The following is a 13883-nucleotide window of genomic DNA, read 5'->3' as shown; positions in this document are numbered from 1 at the left end:
AGTGGTGTCAGGAGAACTGCCTCTCCCTGAACGTCAGCAAAACAAAAGAGATGATTGTGGACTTCAGGAGGTCGGGGGTCAAGGACTACAGCCCCCTCAGCATCGACGGGGCACCAGTTGAGAGAGTGAACAGTTTCAAGTACCTCGGAGCCCACATATCCGAGGACTTGACATGGACCACACACATTGACAGTGTTGTGAAGAAGGCACGACAACGCCTCTACTTCCTCAGGCGCCTAAGGAAGTTCCAAGTCAGTCAGAAGATCCTTAGGAACTTCTACTCATGTACAATAGAGAGCATCCTGACCGGCAACATCACCTCCTGGTTTGGGAATAGCACTGCACAAGACCGTAGCAGACTACAAAGAGTGACACGCTCAGCCGAACGCACAATTAGAGGGGGGCTTCCCACCCTCCAGAACATTTACAACAAGCGGTGCAAGGGGAAGGCTAAGAGAATTATTAAGGACTCGAGCCACCCGAACAACTGCCTCTTTGAACTGCTGCCGTCAGGCAGGCGATACCGGAGTCTTATGGCGAGCACAGAAAGACTCAGAAGGAGCTTCTATCCCCAGGCCATCAGGCTGCTAAACGAACAATAATCGCTAAACGAACAATAATCACTATGCAACAACCATCAAATGCACACAGCACACACACCCACACGCACACACTCACTCAAACAACAACACACTGCAGCACCCACTCTCCACACTTTAGATCACACAAACACACTTACACTTTATATTTATTGATAAAGGATTTGCACTACAACTCGTACACCTACTGTGAATTGTACCTAAACTGCACCTCGTCCATTTATGCCTTGCACTATATAGTATTGTATATTAGTACACTGCACAGTATTGTATATTGTATGGTAACTACGTCTACGAACATTGTACATATGTCTAAACTGAACACTGTGACCTCTTTTTTTACTTCTAATTTTTACTATGTTTTTATTTCATACTTACCTTGTCATGCACAGTCTCTGGAGCGCAACAGTAAGAAGCATTTTGTACAAAAGTATTCTGTACTTCTGTATGACAACTATTAAAGAAACTTGAAACTTGAAACTTGAATCGATAAAGAATCGGATCGATAAGCAGAATCGATAATGGAATCGTATCGATATAATCTTATCAATTCCCATCCCTACTAAACACGTTGTCATTTTTCGCCTGATTATCAAATCTTCCTGAAATCAACGCTAGATTATCATTATTATCCTTCCTCATGCAAGAATGAAAATGGCCCTGGACCGCGGGGCTCCCTCCGCCACCTACTGCACCCAACGGCACACAGCCACACACACACACACACACAGAGACGCCGTCGATCTCGGTAGAAAGAAATATCAGATCAACGCAAGATTTTATATATAGCGTTCTTACCTTGTCTCTGATGTAATACAAAAGAAATAATACAATTATCTGATCGCCATTCCAAATACTGCTCGTGGAGGTCCGTCCCACATTACCGAGCGTTACACATGAACGGGCGGGCGGGGTTAGTGTACCATGCCATCGTTGTAAATGCCTGCCTTGTCTCAGTATTTAAACCTCGCCCGCACGGCTCAGAACGTCCCAGAAAAAAAACTACACCATGTCTAATCGAGTGCAATACCAGCTGGAAGGTGTAGGCGGCGGTATTTGCCCTTTTGCGAGCTCAGACCCATTCCCAATGATAACATCAGGCTGGATGGATGAAAATGAATGGATATAGCTAATAAAAAAAATAACGATTAAAACCTGACTATACTCGCGATTGTCATCACCACGAGACAGCCACTCACAGGGAGACGGGTAGACGGGACAGGCGTTAGACAGTTTGCGTGATTGTGATGGGCGGACATAGCAATAGATAATAGATGTGGTAAGCATATAATGTGAATAGAATAGATATATGTAGTAAGCATATTATGTGAATAGAATAGAAGTACTTAACCCAGCAATGAACTCAACGTCTAAACCACGTTAACAGACCACGGACAGAAGACTGTAAAGGCCTCTACATGCTACAGCAACTTCAAAGCAACTGCAACACAACATCAGCGCGATTTCAACGCAGTTGTTGCAGAGGGTCTTGTAGACTGTGTTGCGAGGATGTTGCGTACATCTCCCCAAAATCTAATCTAAACAACCGTTGCGTTGATATTGCGTAGCAGTGATTGGTTGGTAGTGAATGGGGCGGGGCTGTCATAGAATAATATTGGTCCCGCAGCGAGGAATACCATCCTCCATTGTTGTAGCCAGCCAGCTAGCATTGATGATGCTATTCAATGCTCTATCATACCCAACTAACGTCAATGCCATTCAGAATTTATTAACATAGCTACAACACACAGTAACGTTAATATAATTACATGCATCATTGTTTACAATGAACGGTGGGGCAGTTCTAAAGGACTGGACACGGACAAGTTGTTAAACAGCAATCAATTAATTTAATATAACCGGTAGTTCGAGCTGCATTTTCGTGCCTACAACCACAGCCACAGGGATATATCCAGCTTTGACGAGCTCTCTCTCCTCCTGCCGATTAAATTCAGCAGCTCTTCCTCGACCTCGAGTGCCTGTAGCTGCCTGCATTTGCACAAAGGCGTCCAACGTTAAAACTAACCTAAAGTTACACAAGCAGAATACATCACAAATACTTCCGGTCGGGGGATTTCAAAATAAAAGAGCGACGTCTAAAAGCACCGGAAATACGTTTATTTTGTACATTATCTAACGTTAACACGAACCTAAACTAACTTTAGATTAGTTTAGGTTCGTGTTAACATTAGATAATGTACAAAATAAACGTATTTACAGTGCTTTTAGATGTCGCTCTTTTATTTTGAAATCCCCCGACCGGAAGTAAAAATAATGCTTCTTTTTCTGCTTGTTATCAATGGGGTTGGTTGAGAAGGGAAATTTCATCTATCTAGGGAACCTAGCTACATCCGGGGTACAATGTTGCATAGGCTGCACATCGATGTTGCAGAAGCATAAAGGCAGAGTGTCTGCAACACCGTTGCTTTGTCGATGTTGTGTTGCAGTTGCTTTGAAGTTGCTGTAGCATGCAGAGGCCTTAAGAAGCTGATCCATGGCCTCTGTGGTGCACGTAGAACAGTCACTGCAATCTTGGCCAAGACATCCACCACCTTGGTCAACACTACGAGACAACCACTCAGAGAGATGGGGACAGGGGTTAGAGAGTTCCCATGTTTGTAGTGGGCAGAGATGGAGCAATAAATACATGTAGTGAGCATATGCATACATGGTGACAGTAGAATCAAAGTATATAAGAAAATTGTGAAATTGAGTAATAGATGGAACTAAGAACTACTGCAAGCGTATGTATACAGGATGCGATGCAAGACAATGGCTCAGGGCCATATGCCCCGGAGGACAGGAGGAACCACTCAGAATTGGTCAGGGCAGAGCAGGTAAGGTTCAGCACTGCAGGCCAGACAGACGGGGGTATGAAGCTGATATAGTCAGAAACCAACCTCTTAGCCTGCAACAGCCCGCCGACGGGACGTTTTTCTGACTTTTTGCAACCGGCACTTTGGCGACCCCTAGTGGCTCGGTGTGCATATTTTGTAATACAATATATATATATCGAATTGAAGGCTTATTTGTTGCCTGTCGATAGCGATCCGACAAAATCCGTTCATCTGTTCTCGAGTTACATGCCAGTATTTGAGGCTTGTGCAAAGTACACGGTATTGTGCAAAATACCACTCCGACTCAGGCTGCAGTAGTTCCGTCAACCTAAATCCGATCTCGAAAATGATTGTGGATCGTTGTAGCCAATGAGTGTGGCTTCCAATGATACCCCATGTGGGTATGTGTGGATCAGGGATCTAGGTGAACAACTAAATTCTTTAACAGGAAGCCAAATTAATTGAAGTCTATGAGAAAACTGAGTTTTTCTTTGTACACAGTTTACCAAAATCACTCCTAATCACTCATTTCTGAGTGGATCTTTATGAAATTTGGATATTTACTACATAAGGCTTCAGGCTATGGCCCCGTCTGGATTTGTAAGCCCTACCACCTTCTGGGGAAATACTACCTCTGGACTACTAACTACTACAGAAAAACTTGAGTAACAAGTTTTTCTACAACTCAAGCTCAGACCTATGTTACTCTATTACGTTAGCACTAAAAGTGAATTCTTTTTATGGAATCAGAAATTTCAGAATGTCATCTTTCAAAAGAGACCAGGCTCATGCATGTGCTATAAGTATAAAGTATGTTGTTTTGGTTTGCAAAAGAAGTATGCAGTAGAAGTTCTAGTTAAAAACGCTTCTGCCCGCTTGATATTGACACAATTTTCACAATTCTGGCTCTGTACACCACCACAATGGACTTCAAATGAAATCAAGGTGTGCTTCAAGTGCAGAATTTCAGCTTTAATTTGAGTCCTACAGTGCCCCAACTCAAGTAAAATGTTATTGGTCAAGCTAACAATCCAAAGTATTTCAGCTATCCACAGTTACCCTGTTTAGTTTGGAAAACCTCAAGTCTCACTCTGTTTGTTTACATTCTCAGTTCTCACCTCCTGACAACATCTGATCAACCTCCAAGTTGTGATTGACAGCGTGATGAGGACATGTCCTCACTGTATTAAATAGGCACATTTTGTAGCCGAGTAGTAATTGATTGAAAACACTTGTGTTTCTACTCTCAGTTGCAGGGTTTTACTTAAATAGTGAAAAGTTATCTACTGCATCTTAATGTTTGTTATTCATATTATTATTATTCCTCCCTGCAGACCCCCCACAACTCTCTGTCTGTGAAGAGGAGGCCCCCCCTGAGCAGCAGGAGAGGAGCCCCAGTCTGAGCCAGGAGGAGCCAGAGCCCCTACAGATGAAAGAGGAACAGGCGGAACTCTGGAGCAGTCAGGAGGGAGAGCAGCTTCAAGGTCTGGAGGAGGCTGATATCTTGAAGTTGATGTACAATCCTGTCCTTGTGAAGAGTGAACATGATGATGAGAAACCTCAGTCCTCATGGTTTAACCAAACCCAGGACCCAGAGTCCCTACAGATTAAAGAGGAACAGGAGGAACTATTTCAAGATCTAGAGGAGGCTGATGGCTCCAAGATGACCTTACACCCTGTGAAATATGAACATGACGGAGAGAATACTCTGTCCTCACTGCTCAGCCAAACCCAGGACCCAGAGCTCCTACAGATTAAAGAGGAACTACATCAAGGGCTGGAAGAAGCTGATCTCTCCAAGATCACAGTAGACTCAGTGAAATGTGAAGATGGTCAAGAGAACGCTCTGTCCTTCCAGCCTCTTCAAACCCAGAGGGAGAAAAACAGAGAAGCTTACTCTTTACCCAGCACCTCAACTGAACAGATGAAAACAGAACCTGATGGAGAGGACTGTGGAGTATCAGAACCAGCCAGTAACTTAGATCCAGCTGGTGATTTAGAACCAACTAAAGATGGCCAGCTTCTCTCTTCAGACTGTTCTGAGACTGATGACAGTGATGATTGGAAGGAGAGTGGGGAACCTCAGTCAGGTTTAAAGATGCTAATATCAAACAAGAAACAAAAAACAGTACGTTTGTCTCATACAGGACAGAAACTATTTAGTTGTTCAGTTTGCGCAAAAGGGTTCAGTCGGAAAGAAAATTTGAAGACCCACATGAGAACTCATACAGGAGATAAACCATTTAGTTGTTCAGTTTGCGCAAAAGGGTTCAGTGAGAAAAGAAATCTAGAGAGACACATGAAGACTCATACAGGAGAGAAAACATTTAGTTGTTCAGTTTGCGCAAAAGGGTTCAGTGAGAAAAGAGATCTAGAGAGACACGTGATGACTCATACGGGAGAGAAACCATTTAGTTGTTCAGTTTGCAGAAAAGGGTTCAGACAGAAAGGACATTTGAAGACTCACATGAAGACTCATACAGGAGAGAAACCATTTATTAGTAAGTAAAAGGTTATTGGTCAAGCTAACAATCCAAAGTATTTCAGCTATCCACAGTTACCCTGTTTAGTTTGGAGAACCTCAAGTCTCACTGTTTGTTTACATTCTCACCTCCTGACAACATCTGATCAACCTCCAAGTTGTGATTGACAGCGTGATGAGGACATGTCCTCACTGTATTAAATAGGCACATTTTGTAGCCAAGTAGTAATTGATTGAAAACACTTGTGTTTCTACTCTCAGTTGCAGGGTTTTACTTAAATAGTGAAAAGTTATCTACTGCATCTTAATGTTTGTTATTCATATTATTATTATTCCTCCCTGCAGACCCCCCACAACTCTCTGTCCGTGAAGAGGAGGTCCCCCCTGAGCAGCAGGAGAGGAGCCCCAGTCTGAACCAGGAGGAGCCAGGGCCCCTACAGATGAAAGAGGAACAGGAGGAACTCTGGAGCAGTCAGGAGGGAGAGCAGCTTCAAGGTCTGGAGGAGGCTGATATCTTGAAGTTGACGTACAATCCTGTCCCTGTGAAGAGAGAACATGATGATGAGAAACCTCAGTCCTCATGGTTTAACCAAACCCAGGACCCAGAGTCCCTACAGATTAAAGAGGAACAGGAGGAACTATTTCAAGATCTAGATGAGGCTGATGGCTCCAAGATGACCTTACACCCTGTGAAATATGAACATGACGGAGAGAATACTCTGTCCTCACTGCTCAGCCAAACCCAGGACCCAGAGCTCCTACAGATTAAAGAGGAACTACATCAAGGGCTGGAAGAAGCAGATCTCTCCAAGATCACAGTAGACCCAGTGAAATGTGAAGATGGACAAGAGAACGCTCTGTCCTTCCAGCCTCTTCAAACCCAGAGGGAGAAAAACAGAGAAGCTTACTCTTTACCCAGCACCTCAACTGAACAGATGAAAACAGAACCTGATGGAGAGAACTGTGGAGTATCAGAACCAGCCAGTAACTTAGATCCAGCTGGTGATTTAGAACCAACTAGAGACGGCCAGCTTCTCTCTTCAGACTGTTCTGAGACTGATGACAGTGATGATTGGAAGGAGAGTGGGGAACCTCAGTCAGGTTTAAAGATGCTAATATCAAACAAGAAACAAAAAACATTAAGTTTGTCTCATACAGGACAGAAACTATTTAGTTGTTCAGTTTGCGCAAAAGGGTTCAGTGAGAAAAGACATCTAGAGGGACACATGAAGACTCATACAGGAGAGAAACCATTTAGTTGTTCAGTTTGCGCAAAAGGGTTCAGTGAGAAAAGACATCTAGAGGGACACATGAAGACTCATACAGGAGAGAAACCATTTAGTTGTTCAGTTTGCGCAAAAGGGTTCAGTGAGAAAAGAAATCTAGAGAGACACATGAAGACTCATACAGGAGAGAAAACATTTAGTTGTTCAGTTTGCGCAAAAGGGTTCAGTGAGAAAAGAGATCTAGAGAGACACGTGATGACTCATACGGGAGAGAAACCATTTAGTTGTTCAGTTTGCAGAAAAGGGTTCAGACGGAAAGGAAATTTGAAGACTCACATGAAGACTCATACAGGAGAGAAACCATTTATTTGTTCAGTTTGCGCAAAAGGGTTCAGTGAGAAAAGAGATCTAAACAGACACATGAAGACTCATACAGGAGAGAAACCATTTAGTTGTTCAGTTTGTGCAAAAGGGTTCAGTGAGAAAAGAAATCTAGTGAGACACGTGATGACTCATACGGGGGAGAAACCATTTAGTTGTTCAGTTTGTGCAAAAGGGTTCAGTGAGAAAAGAGATCTAGTGAGACACGTGATGACTCATACGGGGGAGAAACCATTTAGTTGTTCAGTTTGTGGAAAAGGGTTCAGACGGAAAGGACATTTGAAGACTCACATGAGAAGTCATACAGGAGATAAGCCCTGACGTTTAAGTTTGTGGAAATGGTTCAGTGATAAAGGGGTTCTGAAAAGACACATGGGAAGTCAGTAGGGATGGGTACCGAATTCGGTACTTTTGAGCAGGGGTGTAAAGTACTTGAGTAATTGTACTTCGTTACAATACTTAAGTACTGTTTTGGGGGATATGTACTTTACTTGAGTATTATTAGGTTTGTATACTTTGTACTTTTACTCCATTACATTTCAGAGAAAAAAAACATACTTTTTACTCCTTACATTTAAAATGCAGACCTTCAAAGTACAAAGTACAAATCTCACAGGTCCAACAATTTTAATTAGTATATTTGAATTGTTTATCTGGCCGAACTAACGTTAGCGTTATTAATCCTGCGACCGCAGGTAAACAGCCAATCAAATCCCCATCAATGGAAAATGAACCCGCCATACCCATGCTGATTGGTCCTTGTGCAACACTAGAAAGCAGGGATCTTTGATTAAACACCTGCTATCAGAAGAATAGACAGTCAGATCTGCATTATGCTGTGGTTAATATTGTGATATTATTCAGGGTACTCCAGTATTCTATGGTTAATATTGTGATATTATTCAGCATACTCCAGTATTCTGTCTTTAATATTGTGATATTATTCAGGGTACTCCAGTATTCTGTCTTTAATATTGTGATATTATTCAGAGTACTCCAGTATTCTACCTTTAATATTGTGATATTATTCAGGATAATCCAGTATGCTGTGGTTAATATTGTGATATTATTCAGGATACACCATTCTGTTTTTAATATTGTGATATTATTCATGCTGTGATGTGAATGCCGTCCATGTTAGTTTACCTTCAATGGAGAAGTGCATTAAATAATTTTAATGCAAAAAAGTGTCCTCTGTTCTTTCATTTCAGCATTGTCTATCGCAAAACACATTCCATTGTGGGCAGAGTGTATGCTTGGTTTCATTCCAGCCTTGCCTAAACACCAGCTGATGATTTCACTAATTGGCTCACCTCTTCAACTAACTCACCTGGTGCAATGTATAGTTAAAATTAAAACTTGGCCCACGATGGAATTAGTTAGAACCCCTGGTCTATCACTTTCAAAAAAATGTACTTTTACTTTTGAGTACTTAAGTACATTTAAAAGTAGGACTTTTTTACTTTTACTCAAGTGTGTTTTTAGCCAGATACTTTGACTTTTACTTGAGTCAGATTTTGAGACAGTACCCATACTTTCACTTAAGTATAATTTCTGGGTACTTTTTACACCCCTGCTTTTGAGGTACCGAACCGAAACACGTCGGTACTACCGACTATCGATTTAAGTGAGATACAATTTTTTTTTTTTTTTTATTTTTACCTTTTTTTTTCTTCATGTCAACGTTCACACGCACAATATATGCTTACCTAGGATTTGACTTGATTCAACAACAAAGCAGTCGGAGCAATGGCAAGCCGAAAACTGTCGAAATTGTAGTTATTTGAAGTTTGGATTTTTTTTTACGACTGAGGTAGGTAAATTACATTTCTTGAGACTAAGGGCGCGTTCACACCTACCCTGTTTGGTCCACTTTAAGTGGACCATGGTCCCTTTAGATCGATAGTCTGTTTTGTTTGTACAGGTATGAACGCAAACCGAACTATAATGGGGACCAAACAACCGAACCATGGTCCTCTTGAAAAGTTGGGACTCGGTTCGTTTCAAAGTGGACCATGGTTCGTTTGCTGTTGGTGTGAACGCGATCGAACTTTATATAGTATCTAATCTAGAGCAAATTGAGTGACAGCGCCAAGTGACAGCTTGCGCGCGACCCAACTCAAATGAATGACAGGCGCGAGGACAGTCTCTTCCTCTCTCTCTCTCTCTCTCTCTCTCTGCCTCTCTCTCTCTGCTTCTCTCTCTCTCTCTCTGCCTCTCTCTCTCTCTTCCTCTCACTCTCTCTTCATCTCTCTGTCTCTCTAGACTGGCGCCGCACGCGGACAGTCTCTCTCTCTCTCTATATCTCTACTCTCTAGTCGACTTGCGCCACACTCGTAATGACAGTATCTCTCTGCTTTATCACAAGAGACGCTGTCGGCAACTGTTTACGTTTGTGAGTGCTAGTCCAATAGATGAACGACTTGGAGACAGCATGTCCTTTGTTTACAAATGAGATCCGCACCAAACAGGGTAGTGTGAACGCAGACCAAAATCAAACAATGTATCATTTTAACATTTGGTCCACCAGAAAGTCCGGACTATCCACGGATAGTCCGGACTATCCCCGGACTTTCTGGTGTGAACACGCCCTAAAGTACCGAAAAAAGGTACCGTTGGGTACCGGTATCGATTCACAGGTACCGGTACCGTATCGGTTCAAATGTGAAAGGTACCCATCCCTAGAAGTCATACTGGAGAGAAACTCTGTAGTTGTTTAATTAGTTGGAACGGGTTCAGAGATAAAGGGAATGTGAAAATGCACAAGAAGTCATATTGTAGAATGTAGACCATTTAGCTGTCCAGTTTGTGGCAAAATATTTAATCAGAAAGGTACCTATAAAATTACATTTTGAGTGATAAACCCTGCTTGTGGTAACTATTTCCACATTGGTCACACCAATTACAATTTTCTTCTAGTTTATAACAGAAGTCTTTGGTTAAAATCCCATGACTTGATGCAGTAACATCATTCTCCTACATAAGAGCAGAATATGTCAGGTAAACTGGCTCCCCCTTGTGGTTGATCCTTTATCTCAGATCTACAGCCAGTAGCCACTAGCCAGAGTATTGAAACAATTCCAGTCATAGATGGTCGTTCTGTATCGTTAGTGGCTTAGCTTGGCATCGCCTTCTGCACTATCTCGCGTACGTGCACGCGTACTGAATAAACCACAAATGTACCTCTAATACCAGTATTAGTCTGACCACACCCCTCATCAGCTTACCTTCATAAGCAGGTGTGTGGTCACCTGCTCTCCTCCTTCTCGCTTTCACCACAAGGAAGAGGTGCCTCGGTAGATCCCCACACTTGACACCATGATGGAAGAAATTGGATTAGGAACAGCTTGGGAAACAAGGATACGTTGACATCATATCTTTATTTTCTCTCTCACTATTTTCGAGAAAATACGGCGATATTGTCTTCGTACTGGAGTGTCTAGAAGATGATGATCATTCTACAAACCCTCCACCGGTTTTCGTATTGGGAGCACGCCGCTGCATGCTTCTCAACTGCAGTTCCTTGCTGTGTTTGTTGGGGTGAAACCTGTCAGGCCACAGCTGAACTGTCGGACATGCCGCTGTTGTGAGGAGCGGTGCGTTCCAGGTTGGGTGAGTAGTGTTTGCTGGCGGGCTCCACTTGTCTGTTAGTGCTATGGGGGCTACTAGACAAAGTTTATGGAAACCGGCCCCAGGCTAGGGTCCTTTGTTTAGCCGTCTAGGCGACAGAAGGCCTTGGTCTGGCGACCATTATAGTTTTAACTAGTGGGCCGCGACCATTGACACTGGTGATCCCTGTGTGTTCTGGACGAGTGGATTCTCTCTGTCACCGTGTTAAGACCCCATCTTTCATATCCAAATGAGAGTATTCCTTCACGAGGGGATATGTGCATGTAATGTGCGATAGCGGCAGATTCATGTTCAAAGTCAGCTATACAGGCCAGTTGGTACTGTGCTGATTCCGCCGGACGTGTTAATGTCACCGTTGTGAAGCGGTGTTGACGTCTTGTTTTCTCTTTTCTCTTAAAAAGTGAGGAGGGTTCAGAACGGCGGCCTGTCTGGGTGAGTGTTATGTCATTGTTTACATGTTCATAGCTTACGGTTAGCCGGTCGGTGGCCTGGCGCGGGGTAGCTTGGCTTCTCGCGCGCCGCCGGGAGCTCGCTCCTGATCGCGTGCGTCGTAGATCGCCGTCTCGCGAGCGGAAGCGATAGCACCCGGACGGTTGGAGCAGCCGTTAGCTTGATGCTATTCTGTTGAACGTGCTTTGATTTTTAACATGTTTTACACTCTTGACCACGACGTCATCCTTGACAGGGGATGTTCGTCAACCCTGCCTGAGCCTAGACGGGGATTGCGTCAACAAAGAGGGCTGTGTTCCACGGTGGCTTATGACTGCACTTCGCTGATCTGCGTTCCGGGCAGGTACGGGGTTGGCCAGACCCTCATAACACGTCTTCTGGTTTTACCTTGCTAAATGTATTGTGAATGACGGTGTTTTTTTTTTTTCCCAAAACGTGTGTTGTTGCAATGCATTTGAGATACGTTGCGGGTTGTGTGTGAGCTGTTTTTGTCACTGGCAGTAGCTTCTCCGTGCAGGTCGTGATGTATTGATCTGGTTGTTGTGTGAGAAACATCATGGTGTTTATGTGTACCGTGTACTCACTACTAAGGCAACTAACCTATGAAGCTATGCTTGGTGACGAGTGAGTAAAAGAATGTTCTTTCTCAGACTGTAATGACAATGGACAGTGAGTTCACACATTAACAGGTTTTCCTGTTTTAACTGGCCGTATTAAGGGTAAAATAGGAGGATTGTGTTTTTCCCCCCCCGGTTCCCTGGGGACTTTATCACCTCCTATCAGACATGTTGTGCATTAATTGTGTCTTTTGTGTGGTAGGGATACGATGTAACTCTCAGCTTGATTGCTGAGGTTGTGCTAAATCTGCTGGAGAAACTTATTTCCTAAAGGGAAATTGGTTTGGTTGCTGTCGTGTGCTTAGCAAGGCCTGTGGTCGATACTAATCAAGAATGATGTATTCTCTCATTGTGATGATGATGGGTTGTGTGTGTCATGTGACCTACAACTGGGTTGTACTGGCCACAGAAGCACATGTGTATGTTGGACCGGGGTTCTTAGAGCCCTCTCTATTCTGTGTTTTTCCTTAGTAAAAATCAGATAGCAGGTTAGCTCGTGCGCTGTGTGGAGCTGTGAAACGCTTCATAGAGCTGACTATGACTGTGTCATATTCTCTTTTTGTCGTTACGTCGTATCATGGGTGTGGGGTCGTAAAGGGGTGAACTGGTAACCTTTCCTCTCCCCATTGTTCTGTCGGTCAGGGGTACACCCCCTGTCCTTCAAGGTTCCCGTCACGTGGCGGTTCGGCACGTTACGGGGGGGGGGGGGGGGGGGGGGGGGAGGGAGTTCCTGGTCCCACGGCCTGGTATATTGGGCGTGTGCACCGCAGGAATTCCCCCGCCATAGAGTACGTCACCGTGCGCGTCTCTGTTGGTAGGACTTCCGTGTGCTGTTCAGGTCCATGTGATGGATCTGTTTTCAGGGGGGGTGGTCAGGGCTCCTCCTCACCAAGCGCCTACTCAGGCCTTCTGTGAGTTCGGACTCCTTCTTCCATGTGATCCATGTGAGGAAGCCTCCATCAGAGTACAGAGCCTTCCTCCTCAGATTGTCAAAGTGAGTGGACCCTCTAGAAGGGTCCTTTTCTATTGTATGTATATTCGATTCAATTCGTTTATTGAGTGTGTATGGGTTCGGTGCCTCTTCCCCGGAGGCCCTAAAACCAGTTTTTTACATGGCTCAAGGTGCAATATATTCTTTTCAATCTGTACAGCTCGCGTGGGAAGTCTCTCTGGGGATCCCCGTCTCTTTCCTATGGGAGGGTGGTGGGATGTAAAAATGTGAACATTTTTTACCCCGGCTGTGTAGACTGGGATACATACTGTTGATGCTTCCTTCTTTCTATTCCAGAAGTGTTGGAGTTAGGGAGTGTCACACCCCTCTTGTCGTTCCCCTGGGCGCCTTGGGGATTCAATGACAGGTCTAAATAGCCTGTTCATTGATGGGGGTGTGTCCCGACGCACGTATAGTGCTAGCTCGCTGTAAACAGGCGATTGACTGGCACGCCTTAGTTGCTTGTGGTTGAAACAGCGTTTTTATAAAGCAACTGAGATGGGGGTTTTTCCTCTTCCGGCGACCACATCCCATGACCTGGGTGGGTTGTCGACGGATTCTCGTTCATGTCTGGGGGATGATGACGGAATGGATCTGAACATATGTAGTGGGGTCTCACGCCCTTGGGGTGGGCCACCAGGCGCGGTTCGTCCCGACGTCTGGGTGGCGC

The sequence above is a fragment of the Notolepis coatsorum genome (assembly GCF_963971535.1).
Source record: "Notolepis coatsorum genome assembly, chromosome: 10".
Taxonomy (NCBI): Eukaryota; Metazoa; Chordata; class Actinopteri; order Aulopiformes; family Paralepididae; genus Notolepis; species Notolepis coatsorum.
This window is presented reverse-complemented; position numbering follows the sequence as displayed.